Source organism: Mus musculus, chromosome 8 (assembly GCF_000001635.26).
Source record: "Mus musculus strain C57BL/6J chromosome 8, GRCm38.p6 C57BL/6J".
NCBI classification, from domain to species: domain Eukaryota; kingdom Metazoa; phylum Chordata; class Mammalia; order Rodentia; family Muridae; genus Mus; species Mus musculus.
Window position 1 is genome coordinate 122,970,829 of NC_000074.6, and position 14,800 is coordinate 122,985,628.

Consider the following 14,800-nt stretch of genomic DNA (forward strand, 5'->3'; position numbering starts at 1 on the left):
GTCCTCCAGGAGAGTAGTAGTCAATGCTCTTAACTGCTCAACTATCTTTCCAGACCCGCTATGCACACTGTGTAATGAAACAAAATGTGCTTTGTTGCCTATAATGTGTCTTGTCTTGAGGAACCACAGGTCATCTCTGGTAAGATGTAGGGTTAGGAGGCTGGGACTCAGTGGTTAAGAGCACAAGTTACTCACCAGAGGTCCCAAGTGTGATTCCCAGCAACCACATGGTGGCTCATAACCACTTATAGTGAGATCCAATGCTCTCTCTAGCACACAAGTTTACATGCAGATAGAGAACTCATACACATAAAATAAATAAATCTTTAAAAGAAAAAAATGTAGGGTCCCTGGGACAACCAAAGCTCCTGGTTCCCTTCCTCCAGCCGTGCTGCTCTAAGCAGGTACCTCCCATGAACTTAGTACATTGTGCCAGGCAGAGTACCTATCTCTGCTGTTCTTGAGGATAGAGTACTGTGCAGTATCAAGTACATGTGGCTTGCTTGTAGACAGTACTTACAGGGGTACCAAGAAAGCATGTCACGCGCTTTCACATGACTTATATATATATATATCAATATTACAGGAAAATGAAACAATTTTGCTGGGTACAATGATGGGTGCCTCTATGCTAGTCTAAAGTGGGAGGATCTAGAGCCTAGAATTCAGAGATAGCCTGGGCAACACAATGTATCATAGCCCCAGCAGGCTGGAGGTGAAACTAGACTTCACACATACAAAGCAGTTGTCCTTTGATCATTGCACAATGGTCCTAGTCTCATATTTTTCTATTTTATTTATTTCAACTTAAATTTTATTTCTCTAGTCAACACCTCACTGAACTGGCTAGTTTTGTGTCAACTTGACACAGCTGGAGTTATCACAGAGAAAGGAGCTTCAGTTGAGGAAATGCCTTCATGAGATCCAACTGTAAGGCATTTTCTCAATAAGTGATCAAGGAGGAAAGGCCCCTTGTGGGTGGGGACCATCTCTGGGCTGTAGTCTTGGGTTCTATAAGAGAGCAGGCTAAGCAAGCCAGGGGAAGCAAGCCAGTAAGGAACATCCCTCCATGGCCTCTGCATCAGCTCCTGCTTCTTGACCTGCTCGAGTTCCAGTCCTGACTTCCTTTGGTGATAAACAGCAGTATGGAAGTGTAAGCTGGATAAACCCTTTCCTCCCCAACTTGCATCCTGGTCATGATGTTTGTGCAGGAATAGAAACCCTGACTAAGACACTCACTAAGTTGGCCTCTAATTTCTGAGCTTCCTGTTTCTTCTTTTCTATTTTGAATATGCATGTTAAAAATATAAAATACAAGGGGCTAGAGAGATGGCTCAATAATTAAGAGGACTGTCTGCTCTTCCAGAGGACATTCCTAGCATCCACATGGCAGCTGACAACTGTAACTTCAGCTCCAGGGGATACAACACCCTCTTCTAGCCTCTCTAAGCAACAGGCACACACATGATGTACAGATACAGGCAAGCCTAACACCAAGTAAAATAATAAATGATGTACAAATACAAATGAAACTCCAAGATTTCTTTCATATAAGTAACACTTTATCATGCCATATCACTTTCAGAAGCCAAAATGATGCTGGGTGTGGTGCCTTATGCCTGTATTGACAGGAAAGCAGGGCAGTTATGAACTGGAGGCCACTCTGAGCTATATCATCAAGAGTCTTTAAAAAAAAAAATAATTGACATGCTATAAAACTTTCAGGGATGGAGAAATGGCTCCACAGTAAAGAGCACCTTTTATTGCAAAAGAGCTGGGTTTAATTCTCAACACACATATGGCAGCTCTTCACTGTGCTTAACTCTAGTTCCAGGGGATCTAATACTTTTCTGACCTTCTTGACAGCCCAGCAAACAAATGGCGCACAATATACAGTAAGCAAAACATTCATATAGAAATATGGGGGGGGGGGGTTTGAAAAGATAGCGGTTAAAAGCACTGACTGCTCTTCCGAAGGTCCTGAGTTCAAATCCCAGCAACCACATGGTGGCTCACAACCATCCGTAATGAGATCTGATGTACTTTTCCGGGGTGTCTGAAGACAGCTACAGTGTACTTACATATAATAAATGAAGAAATCTTTTTTAAAAAAATAGTAATAATTTTTTTCACACTAACTCTACCAGAACCTAGACCAAGTAGGCAAATGCTATAGTCTCTTCGTATACGATCCAAAAATTTTATTCTAGTTGGAGAAATACATCTCTAGAATCATGAAATACTAACAATTAATTTTTGCCAAAAAGATAAATAGCATTTTGCTTTTCCTTGTTACTCATTAAGATCCACGAATAGAGCCGCAATCCCAGGTGTGTGGCTGGCTTCCGTGTTGCCACTCTCTTTTTCCTTTTCTTCATTTTGAACAGTGGCCTACTGCACAGACAAGCTGGATCTACCTTCAAACATAAAAAAACTTCTTCAATTGGGAAGTGGGGTAGGCACACAGGACCACTCCCACCGCCAGGATAGCTTCTACCTATTGCTAATGCTTTGTAATAGTTTAAAGCCTATAACCAGTTTCTTTTCTTTTGAACTTCTTACTAATCCCTTCCCCCGCTCTGTTTTTTCAAGACAAGGTCTTACCCTGGCCATGCTGGAACTCACTGTGTGTATCAGGCTGGCCTGGAACTCAGATACTGCACGCCTCTGCATCCCAGGGCTAGGATTAAAAGGATGCGCCACAACACCCTGCTTTTCTTCTTCTTCTTCTTCTTCTTCTTCTATTAATTATTTATTTACATTACATCCCTATAGCTTTCCCCCTTCTGATAGTGCCCCCCTCACCTAGTCCCTCCCTCTGCCTTCTTTTTCTTTTTTGAAAATGTGTATATGTGTATGTGTGTGTGTATATACATATACACATACACATACATATATATGCGCGCACACACACACACAGTCTGCATGTATACAGGAGCATCACATGAGAACTTGTCATGCAAAAAAACAAAACAACATACTCCCTTGGAACTGGAGTTATAGATGGCTGTATGTCATCATGTGAGTTCTGAAAACTGAACCCAGGTCCTCTAGAAAGGCAAGTGCTTTTAGCCAAGAGCCACTTCTCCAGCCCCTATAGTTTCCCTTCCTTCAAGCAACTCAAGAGAAAGACAAGTCAGATCCATTTCAAAGGGGCCAAAGTAATGGTGACCAAGATTTAAAAAAAAAAAAAAGAGTAAGGAAATTTATTAAAGAGGTAGAGGGGAGGTCTGTTAACAACACAGAAAGATAACATTTGGGGGCTACTAACTTGAAAACATTAAGAACTGGACAAGACATGAACATCTTAAAACATGCCAAGACTTTTTCTTGCCAGTTATCAAATCTTCCTTTAGAAAAGACAATATGGCAGCTACCTACAATGGTGAGACCCAAGGGCAGATAGGCCTTTATAGAGAGAGATGTCCCTATTCTCAGAATACATGCCAGTCACTCTCAGGAGGTTTGGGACATATCAGCCAAAGATCCCATTCCTCCCAACTGACCACACTCAGAAAATCATAAAGTCCCCAAAACCAGCAGCATAGGATGCCAGGTCCCAAGCCACAGACCTGTCCTGCCCATTTCCAACTCTATTCTTCATGATAACAGTTAATACAACATGCACACAATACTAAACAAACAGCAACTGCTGGGCCTCCAGATGCAGCTTTAGAGATGGTGGAAGAAACAAGTGATCTTCTAGACAGGATCATCCATCTACTATTTTTTCAACAAAATCTCTCTCACAAGGACACAAGAGATGCTACTTATGGACCCCAGGAGATTTCATGGTAGGCACTCCACAACCATCCTCTCTAAATAAAATCCAGGACAGCAGTCACTACCCTGAGCAAACCTCAATCAGGCCCAAGAACAAATGCAAGAAGCAGTACTCACGGATTCCATGGCAAAAACCAGTGTTGCTCAGGAATGGGTATGAACTCCAGCAGGGCAGTATGCTCTGAAAGGAGAAAGGAAGAATAGATTAAGTCAGGGCTAATCCATTTTCTTGTATCTCTCTACCTGGACCAACTATAATATAACAAGTAAAATGTTAAAAAGGTTCCTCTCTAGCTGGTCTGGGTTTATAAAGAGCTCCTATCTGGTGGTTTGCCTTGCAGCAAGTGTTTATTCTCAATACTACAAAGCAAGGCTTCACAGGACAGGATGAGGGAAAGCTCCAACATGATTAACTGATGGCCTGGCTTGGTGTGTCTTCCTTTCCTCCCCTAGGCAAGGACTCAGCACTAGGCTCGTTTCACCTTAAGACAAGCTTAGATGGAGTTCAACAGAAATCCAAACAACATAATCATCAAACCCTTACTTATCAAAGTCTTACATTTTTGTATCCTCTAAGAGATTTTTGTTGAAACTTCTACAGTATATCATATTTCCAACCAACTTACAACTGCCTCCTTCCTGACCATCCTCCCCTCTCCACTGTCCCTTGCATGATCCCCAAAACAAGGCGATGCTTGAGGTCCAGTACAGAATATTCCTGGGCGTTCATTGGTCAGCTATCACCCAGCATGTACACCCCATTGCATGTACTTTCATGCTCAAAATCTGAAGAGGAATCCATTCTCAAAGACACAACAATGTATTTCAAGAGCCAGCTGTACATGCCTCCAGTAGTTGGGAGGTGGAGCCAAGAGAATCAAGAGTTTAAGGTCATCCTTGGCTACATCACAAACTCAAGACTCACGTGGATGGACCTACATGAAGTCTTTTCTTAAAATTGAAAAATTCCAATTCAGAAAGGATGAGTTCAGGAGCTGGAGTAATGGATCAGGTGTTACTTTTTCAGAACCTGAGTTACATCTCCAGCACCCACAAGTTGGTTTATTGTTTGTAATGCTAGGTCATGGAATCTAATGCCCTCTAATGGCCTCTGCAGGCACCAGACATGCACATGGTACACAGATATACATGTAGGCAAAACACCCATATACAGAAAGAGAAGAAAAGGCAGGAAGGGGACAACTCCAGCAACCTTCCAAAGTTAAGTTGGTGTTCTTCCTACTACTTGAGAGTGCCTGCATACTTTCTATGGGGTCAAATGTGGCTGGGATGTGCCTGTGCTCTCTACAAGGTAAGCCCATGGTGGTATAAGCCCAAGAGGCTCAGCAAAGCTGTTCACAGAGCAAATTCTTCTGGGAGAAGTTATAGGGATGTCCCTAACCCACAACCAGTGCCTTATCCTGCTTCACTTTACACAGAAGACAGGTTTCCTCTACATTTTAAAATTATGTATTACTATGTTATATGTAAATGAGTGTCTTGCCTGTATGTGCACCATGTACATGCGTGGTGTCTCTGGAGAGCAGAGGGGCATCCAATCCCTTTGAACTGGAGTTACAGACAGCTGTGCTCGAGCCATCATGTGGGCGCTAGGAACTGCACTTGGAACCTCTGTAAGAGTAGCAAGTACTCTTAACTGCTGAGTCATTTCTCTAGGCCCAACTCCAACTTACTAACTATTAAACTAAAAAAAGTCTTATCAACATTAGTGACTCTCAAAAATCTGAACAACGAGCAAAAAAAGAACAGGTCTTAAAGGAGTGGACCATCCTTAGGAACCTGTGGAGACTGGATCCAAGATTCCCTAGAGACATCTAACTCTAGAATGTTCCTGTCCCTTATATGAAGGAGGAGGAGAAAGAAAATGTGGAAGAGCAGAATTATTTGCATAAAACCTAGAAGTACCCCTCCTCAAACAATTAAAATGCTTCTATAATTATCATGTAATCAACTATTATACAATATTGTGTAGGCTACCATGATGAGGAAAGGTTTCTGTGTGCAATTTTTCTTGAGTATTTTCAATTCAAAAGGTTAATTACAAACACTATAAATATCAGACAATGAATTTGTCAGAACCATGATCTTGAATTTCCTAGTCTTCTGGGCTTGAAGATTTTTTTTTTTTTAATTTAAAAAGAGTGGGGGGGGGGGGAAGCAGTTGAGTATCCATAGTTATCTTTCAAACCTATATGGAATTTAATAGATAGAATTTACTGTGTACAATAAGAGCTCAAAATAGCAACAAAACATTACAAGATTCAAAACAATAGTTCCTGTGGAACATGAGAAGAAAGCCCAGAACCCTTTATGGCCGGGAAGAGCCAGTGGGACTCAGTATGCACACAGCGATCACAGCAGCTCCAGCACTGTAGAGTGCTGGCCGGGGCGGCCAGGAGCTGGTACCTTCGTCTCCCTCCTAATAACTGCAGAGGGGAGAGAAGAACAACAGCCTAAAGCAACAGCATGCTGCCCCCCACCCCACTGTAGGAGTAATCACACTTCTGTTTGTGACTGAACTAAAATAGTTTATTTCTGTATTTCACAACTAGGGCTTTAATTAAAGGTATAAAGACAACTTTTCATTCAGCAAATGATTTTATAGAAGAATGTATTCGTCTAAAGGTAAAATCAAAGTCCAGTATCAAAACCAAGGAATATCTTGTATCCAGTCTTGCAAAAGTCACTTTAAAACACAGATGACAAAGTGTCCACACTTCCTGTACATAGGAGAAATTGGGTAAAGTGGGTCATATGCTGTGAAGATGGTAAGATTGCCAATACAATTATTTTTAAAGGCAATTTCAAACTTAAGAAACATTACGTTTTACACATAAAAAGTATAGGAAAATGGTGAAGTAACTTTCAAAATGATGGAACAAACTACACAATCTCCCCGGAATGGCTCTTACTCTCTTACTCTTCCTTCTCTGTCCCTTCTCTCCTCTTTCCCTTCCCCCATTTCTCTCCACGTGTCCATGGCTGGTCAGTCTGTCCCTACCCCCCACTCCAACTCCCCTCTTCATGACCTAAATAAAAAAACCTCTATTGCATACTTAAAAACCTCCCTGCAATGCCTTGAGACCTGGGGTGGGGTGGGGTGGGGGGATAGAACAGGGAAAACACAACAGACCTCACCTACTCATAAGCCACGACCCCATTTACGATGAGATCCAGCTCTGAGCGTGAGCAGGGCTGAGCCAGGCAACCTTAGCGCCTGGGGCAGGAGAGGCTCTGAGGACAAGCAATGTCCGCAAGCACAATCTCCAACTTTTGCTCCCCAACATAGTAAAAAAAAAAAAAAAAAATCTAGCTTGGTTTTGCTGTACCAAGCAAGATGTTCCACGTGAATGTTACAAAGATAAAGTGAGCTTTCTTGGTCTGTCCTTAAATCTCTTTATAGGCTACGAATTAAAGCCTTAAAGCTATTAAAAACAAGTATAAGTAAGTTGAACTAGAGTACTAGCTGCTCTTACAGAAGACGCAGGTTCAATTCCTACCACCCACATGGTGGCTCACAAATTGTCCTAACTCCAGTTTCAGAGGAGATGACAACCATAAGAGCAGGACTACTGGTACAGGCACTGGAGTAGCCCCTAAGATAGTATTTCTCAATCTGTGGGCTGTGACCCTTTCACAGGGGGTTGCATGTGAGATATTTGCATTACGATTCACAACAGTAACAACATTACAGTTATGAAATAGCAACAAAAAGTAATTTTATGATTGGGGGTCACCACAGCATGAGGAACTGTATTAAAGGGTGGTGTATGAGGAACGTTGAGAACCACTGTCCGAAGGGAAGGAAGCTAACCCAAAAGGTGGGGACCAATCTCATGGGTAATATGGTTGTCCCTTCCCATACCATCATGGGAAACCCAAGCTTACATCCCCACGTGTCTGACACTGAGAAAAAGTCCTAGAATGGCCTTAAACTCCCAGTTCTCCTGACTCCACTTCCTGGATGATAAAGTTAGACATGCACCACTCTGCCTGGTCCCTTGGGTTACAATGTCTATTATCCTGTTTCTATGACCTTTTGTATGATAACGTCTTAGAAATGAAAGATGCATGAGTAGCTCTCAAAAATTAAAGAAAAGATGTGGAAATGCTCTCTGTAACCCCAGACAGTAACAAATGAACAAAAGTCAATCTCCTTCCTTACAGATGTCTGAGCACAAGGAAAACAAGCAAGCTGACCAAGGCTAGTAAGTTCAATCAATGCCATGATCCTGGCTGTGATGGCAGTTTTATAAAACAAAAACCATTGGTAGAGCTGAACAGTTAAGTACAGGGAGTGCTAAATCATTCTCCAAGTGCAAGCTCGGAGTCAAAATGTACGTGTATAAATACACATGACTATCTAATGTTGACGCGTTTCATTTCAATAACTCTACAGACTATGCCATCATGATTATCCTTCTTTACAGATGAGAAAACTGAACCATGGGTCTATGAAAAATATACAGCAGGTCACACAGTCAGTCAGTGCTGGAGGGGCTGGGACTCAAATCCAGCTAGATCCAGAGACTCCCTTTTTTCTGGAAACTCAATATTTGCACATGAAAGCTATTCTTATGGCTTTAGGGAGTCCACGAGAACTCGGAGAAACCCTGTATGGCCGGAAGTTCTCGGACAGAAATCCACAGGCAAGTGAGTTTCCTTCCCTTCCTGACAACACTAGAGTCCAACAAGCTGTGCTGGGTCATGCCTAGGACTGACCCTGGCCTCCTCCTAGAGAAGCAAGACGGTCTCAGTCTAACCCCTCCCCTTTCCCACCCACCCTCCTGGGAGGATAAAGAAGTTAAAAGAAGAAAATTCCTCACACACCTTTAAATTTAATGTTTCCTTCACCTAAAGGGAGGAAAAAAAAAAAAGGCAAAACTAAATGTTTCAATACAATTCAAACTCAAGCTAAAGAAAGTGACTCAGCGCAGCCCAAGCATCTTACGTGGAGGAAGCTTGCAAGGTTATGGAAGCTACAAAGGACAGCCCAGACACCACAAGGTCTGAATCTGCACCAAGTGTCAATCAAGAAATCCACCACAAACTCCTTCCAAAGCAACTCTCTAGGCTGGAAGGAGGAAGAATAGGAAATCTCTCCTCCTTTCTGACACTTCACTCACACATTCTAACAATAAAGACATAAAACCAACTTTTCAGACAGCCTAGAGACGGCCACTATCACAAACTCTTCTCAAACCTACACAATCCCACAGCCGTATACCTAGCAGAGCTTTGCCTTGGTTCCTTCCCACCGAAGCTCAGGTTGAAGCTCAGTTAACTCACACAGCAATGCTGGGGAAGGAGCCTGGTACATTTGTGAATCACAAAGGTGCAGCTCTCAGGAATGTAGCCAACAGATCCTGACTTCATAGAGTTAGGTCCCCTTTTAGTCCTTTTCCCCCACCACGTGAATCTGTACACTTCCTCTTGTCCCAGCAGCGTGGGCCCTACATCAAAAGCCAGAGGCTGAGGCAATGATCTAGGACTTTCAGAACTGTAAGCACAAATACATGTCTCCTTGATCATTTGCCCACGTGTGTTTTCTTTGCTGTTCACTGCCAACTTCATTACTTCTTGAGTAGTGTCGTGGGTATAGTAACGTGGCAAGAGTCCATGCTGGGGTTGTTCCCGGTGTCAATGTGAGGAGCTGTTCCGTGTGTTGGGCACAGCCTCTTCCATCAGACAGGAAATAGTACCATGCAGAGCTCTGTAAGGACTCTCATTTTACAAAGCGTCATCCGCAGAGCTCCTTACAAATCCCCTCTCTTGGTGCTCCAGAAAGACAGATTAAGAAGCAATATAACAAACCACATAAGGAAGCACCCACAGGAAAACAAAACCTACTACCAGTGAGGCTCCATTAAAACTTGAACAAGGGGGCTGAAGAGATGGCTCAGTGATAAAGTGGAAAACTGACTGCTCTTGCAAAGGACCCAAGTTTACTAATTGGCACCAACGTGACGCGATTAACAACTACCTCCAGGGTAATGTCTAGCTTCCATAGACATTCACACACATCTCACACAAATTCACTCACTCACACACGCACGCGCGCGCGCGCGCGCACACACACACACACACACACACACACACACACATTTAAATATTTAAAAAATGATTGAAATGAGTAAATAAATAATCAAACAAAAGCTTGAACCTCAGTGGACTACCTAGCTAGAAACTTCATTTTGGAGAAAGAAATGAAAAACTGAAGAATTCAAAGAGAAAAGCACATACCAGAGACAGTACAGAACCCGAAGAAAACTAACAAAAGTTATAAAATGACTCCAGTCAAGTTACAAGATACAAGTTTGTTGCCATCTGCTACCAATTCAAAGAAAAATTAAAGAAACAGATGCTTATATCACAGTCACAAAGAGTAAAACAGCAATAAAGCAAAAAAAAAAAAAAAGTCTGACTTAAATTTCTTGAGAGTAGAGAAAGATGGAAAATGGTTGGTATGTCTAAGGAAATAGGAGTTCTAATCTATAAACTCTGCTTATCCCTAAAACAACTTTAAAATTTTAAGATTCTCCTTTATGTGACAAAACTATTTTCCCCTTTAAAAAAAGATCCTTTGGGGGCTAGAGAGATGGTTCAGGACTAAGAGCACATGTTACTCTTGCAAAGGACCTGAGTTCAGATCCTAGCACCCACACCAGGAATAAAGGCAAGGTGGTCTCGTGTATAACTATGCATACTACGTGTCTGCATTCATTGTGCTTACTACAACGGACTTGGTTACTGACACACCCAAAGTATGGAGCACTCAGGTACCAGGAAAACTTGAGAGCAAGCTGGTGAGTGGCAGGTCCTCATATCTGCCACGAGGTCTCTCACACGACATCTTAACCGGAGTACCCTCTTCCTCCTCCTCGTAAGAAAGCTCCGAGTGTACGAGTAATCTGCCTAAACTCAAAGCTTAGCTCTGAAACATGCATGTAACTAGTCACACACCACCTCCCATCCACACCAGGCTCCCCTGAAATCTCTCCCAGTTTCCTTCAGGTGTGTGCTTCATCTCCTCTCCTACATGATCTTCTGAACTATGTCCCATTGCCACCGTTCTGCTTAGCAACCTCATCAGCTACTGTGATCCAACCATGCTGCTTAACTCCGCTCTGAATAACTATGTCCATGTCCAGCACTGTCAACGCATGCTTCCCATCCTCCTCGCATACACACCACACGTGAGTGTGGGCACACTGCTCTATCCAGCCTCTTCTTTTCCTGAACTTCCTGTCTGTGCAATCCTACAAGCCAGAAGCCAACAGCTGTGCCTTCTTACTGCCAAAAGTGAGATTGTAAAACCTGCCAATTCTATTGCAAGGAAAAGAAATTTAAAAAAAAAAAAAAAAAAAAAAAAACTTTCCTACTTCTACCATTACTACCCTAATTTCTAACTCTCAGTAAAATCAATATTTACTCACCTACATTATCATAACTTAGTTCTCCGCCTTCAACCACACACCCAATCAATTTATCCTCCATACTGCTTAGAAGTGACTCTACCACATCTAACACTCATCTATACCATATATCCATCTGGCCTATAAAACAGGTCACTGGACTAACAAGGACTATATTTTGGTTTTCAAATTTCACGACCACAATGAGAAGAAAGAGTACATTATGCAGAACTAGATAAACACACATGTGAGCAATGCCATGGTGGCACACCCTATAAATCCCAGGACTTGGAAGCCGGGGCAGGAAGATCCAGAGCGACATCAACCTGCATTATATGGCAGGACCCTAAGATTCAAGCAGAGGAAGGGTCAAAGAGAAGAGAAAGAGGGTAGAGGAAGAGAATAAATATTATCTAAGCATATCTGTATACCTTCGTGAAAATGTTACAATGAAACCCATTATTTTGTACAAATAATATATTAATATTTTTAATCTTTTTTATTAGATATTTTCTTTATTTACATTTCAAATGCTATCCCAAAAGTTCCCTATAACCTCCCCCCGCCCTGCTCCCCTACGCACCCACTCCCACCTCTTGGCCCTGGCATTCCCCTGTACTGGGACATATAAAATTTGTAAGACCAAGGGGCCTCTCTTCCCAATGATGGCCAACTAGGCCATCTTCTGCTATATATGCAGCTAGAGACACGAGCTCTGGGGGTACTGGTTAGTTCATATTGTTGTTCCACCTATAGGATTGCAGACCCCTACAGCTCCTTGGGTACTTTAAAAATATGGAACGCTTCACAAATTTGCGCGTCATCCTTGCACAGGGGCCATGCTAATCTTCTCTGTATCGTTCCAATTTTAGTATATGTGCTGCCAAAGCGAGCACTATATTAATATTTTTTAAAGATATCACAAGGTTGGACATAGTGAGTGTGTGCCTTTAATCATAGGAAACAGAAGTGGGTGGATCTCCTGTAAGTTTAAGGGCAGCCTGGCCTGCACAGCCAGCTCCAGAGCAGCCAGACAACACAGAAAGACCTTACCTAAAGAACAGAATGAAAAACACAAAGGGTTCTATTCCACTCTGCTCACCTGGCAAACTACTGATCTTTCAAAATCAAAACTAAGTCTTGACTTACTTCCAAAAGGTCTTTGATATTTTTTAACATCTCTAAAAGGACATGTAGACTTTTTATTTTTACCTTACATCACCACAAGAGATAGGAGCTGGGCAATATAACCTGGTCAAGTGGAACGAAAGAACGAACGAACACGAATACGCGCGCGCGCACTCACGAGCACACGCGTCAGAACAAGGAAATGCAAGTAGCAAACTCAGCTGACACATTAACAAGTAATTATGTAAACATTACCACGGAAATTACAATCTCTATCTATCCAGCACTTTGCCCTTTTGGTCCATTCAATTTACATTCTTTGAAATATGAAAGTTTGACTGGGAATGAATATAGCTTACACATGAAATTAAGAAAAAAAAGGGGGCTAGAGAGATGGCTTAGTGGTTAAGAGTACCGATTGCTTCAAATCCCAGCAACCACATGGGGGGAAAAAAGCTAAAGAATAAAAAAAGAAGAATAAGAAAAGCAGGAACTCCTCCAAGCCCTATCTCAGTAGCCTGTAAAGAGAGGCTCTGACTCTAGAACTCTGGCCTTTGGAGGGCGGCAAACTCCTTTCCTCCTGCATGCATGACCTAGCACACCAACACATTCACCACCTCCAACAGCACAACAACCTCTCTACCGTGATAGCTTTAAAAATGCTTTCTTGCTGGGCAGTGGTGGCGCACGCCTTTAATCCCAGCAGTTGGGAGGTAGAGGCAGGAGAATTTCTGAGTTCGAGGCCAGCCTGGTCTACAGAGTGAGTTCCAGGACAGCCAGGGCTACACAGAGAAACCCTGTCTCAAAAAAAAAAAAAAAAAAGAAGAAGAAGAAGAAGAAGAAGAAGAAGAAGAAGAAGAAGAAGAAGAAGAAGAAGAAAGAAGAAGAAGAAAGAAGAAGGAGGAGGAGGAAGAGGAAGAAGAAGGAGGAGGAGGAAGAGGAAGAGGAAGAGGAAGAAGAAGAAGAAGAAGAAGAAGAAGAAGAAGAAGAAGAAGAAGAAGAAGAAGAAGAAGAAGAAGAAGAAGAAGAAGCAGCAGCAGCAGCAGCAGCAGCAGCAGCTTTCTCCTCCTGAGACTCAAAAAGCATCCGGAATACATTACTTCAAAACAGAAATACACACTGTTCACTAGTCCCAACTCAAGCAAGACCAGACTCTCAGTCAGAGCCTCCCCACAGAGTGTGGTGGGCCACGTCTTTAGTGCCAGCACTTGAGGAGCAGAGGAAGGTGCACCTCTTGGGTTTGAGGCCAGCCTGGCCATAGTGAGTTCTAGGCCAGCTAGAACTACCATGTGAGACCTTATCCCAATCATTAGAAAAATCAGTAAATAAAAGAGTGAAAGTGAGTCTGACATATGCTTTGACAAGGAGCTGTAGTTTGGAGAGAAGAGACAGACGCCTTTGCCTGAAAAGTAGCTGCATCAAGGCTAGACTAGTAACATTTAGTTCTTTTCTTTCAACAGACATATAAGAATGAACATGGTGTGTCATATACGTATAATTCAAGACCCTCTACTTAAACCACTGATTAGTCTTTCCACTCACTGGATATCAACGGCGACAAGGAGCTCCACAGAACAGGCACTTACCTACTTCAGAGACCGCCATAGCTTCTCTCAACATGCCTCTTAGCAAGCCCACCTCCTGACATCAGTACATTCTTCTCTGTATGGACTGAGGACTGCAAAGTGAGTTCTCACCTCCCCTGATCTCCCCTCTTCACAAATAAATCTAATAAGTAAACACTGGCTTAGTTCTTCCTTCTCCCTCTTCCAAAATAACCTTGTGTAATAATCATGTAATAATCACCTAAGAAAATTTTTCTCTAAACTGAGAAAACTCTGCCCCCGCCCGACAACACTGTTGGAGAGGACTGGTTTGGGGGTGGGATTAGCTTTTAAATGCAAAGACCCAACAGCCCTTCCATACATATTCCAAAACAGAGGTCTCATAGACCCCGCACTTGCTCTGTGGGATGAGATCAATATGACATGTGGCAAGACCAGTCTCTTACAGGAACACGACACTCAATTTCAAACACATCAAGGCCTGTCAGTCAGGAACAGTGGCTCCTCTCTATAATCCCTGCCCTCAGGAGGCTAAGGAAGAAGGACCTGAAGGCTGAGGCCAAACTGGGCTACAAAGTGAGATCTCTTCTCAAACAAAGCCTTCTGATGCCAGTCACCTAACAGCTCATGAGCATCCAAGGACAAGAGCAGCAGAGAACAAGTAGGAGAAATGAAACTGCGGAGATTCTGGGAGCTGAGCAGACTGGTGTCCTAAAGAATTTATGCTGACTTATAAGACTGAATAACTGGGTAAAACCAACATTGCCCTAAAATATTAGGCAAGAAAAGTGAAGCAGGGACCCATGAGACTGTGGTTACTCAGTGGTGTGGTAATTAACTTTCAGATGTCGTCTGCTAGGAAGCCAGGAATGTAGCCATCAACACACA

General features: G+C 42.6%; 1 protein-coding gene and 1 non-coding gene across 4 annotated transcripts in view; both read right to left on the bottom strand.

Moving 5' to 3' along the window:
* The window catches only part of Ankrd11 (ankyrin repeat domain 11), a 158,964-nt gene that overhangs the window by 87,508 nt on the left and 56,656 nt on the right, over nt 1–14,800 (bottom strand). For all 3 annotated transcript variants that reach the window (NR_037865.1, XM_030243850.1, NM_001081379.2), the window contains exon 2: nt 3,901–3,964. The gene's annotated coding sequence lies outside the window, so the exon portion shown is untranslated. The remainder of the gene's footprint in view (nt 1–3,900; nt 3,965–14,800) is intronic.
* On the bottom strand, nt 12,009–12,115 carry Gm24445. The gene has a single exon (XR_003947641.1). It is a non-coding gene; the product is annotated as a U6 spliceosomal RNA (small nuclear RNA).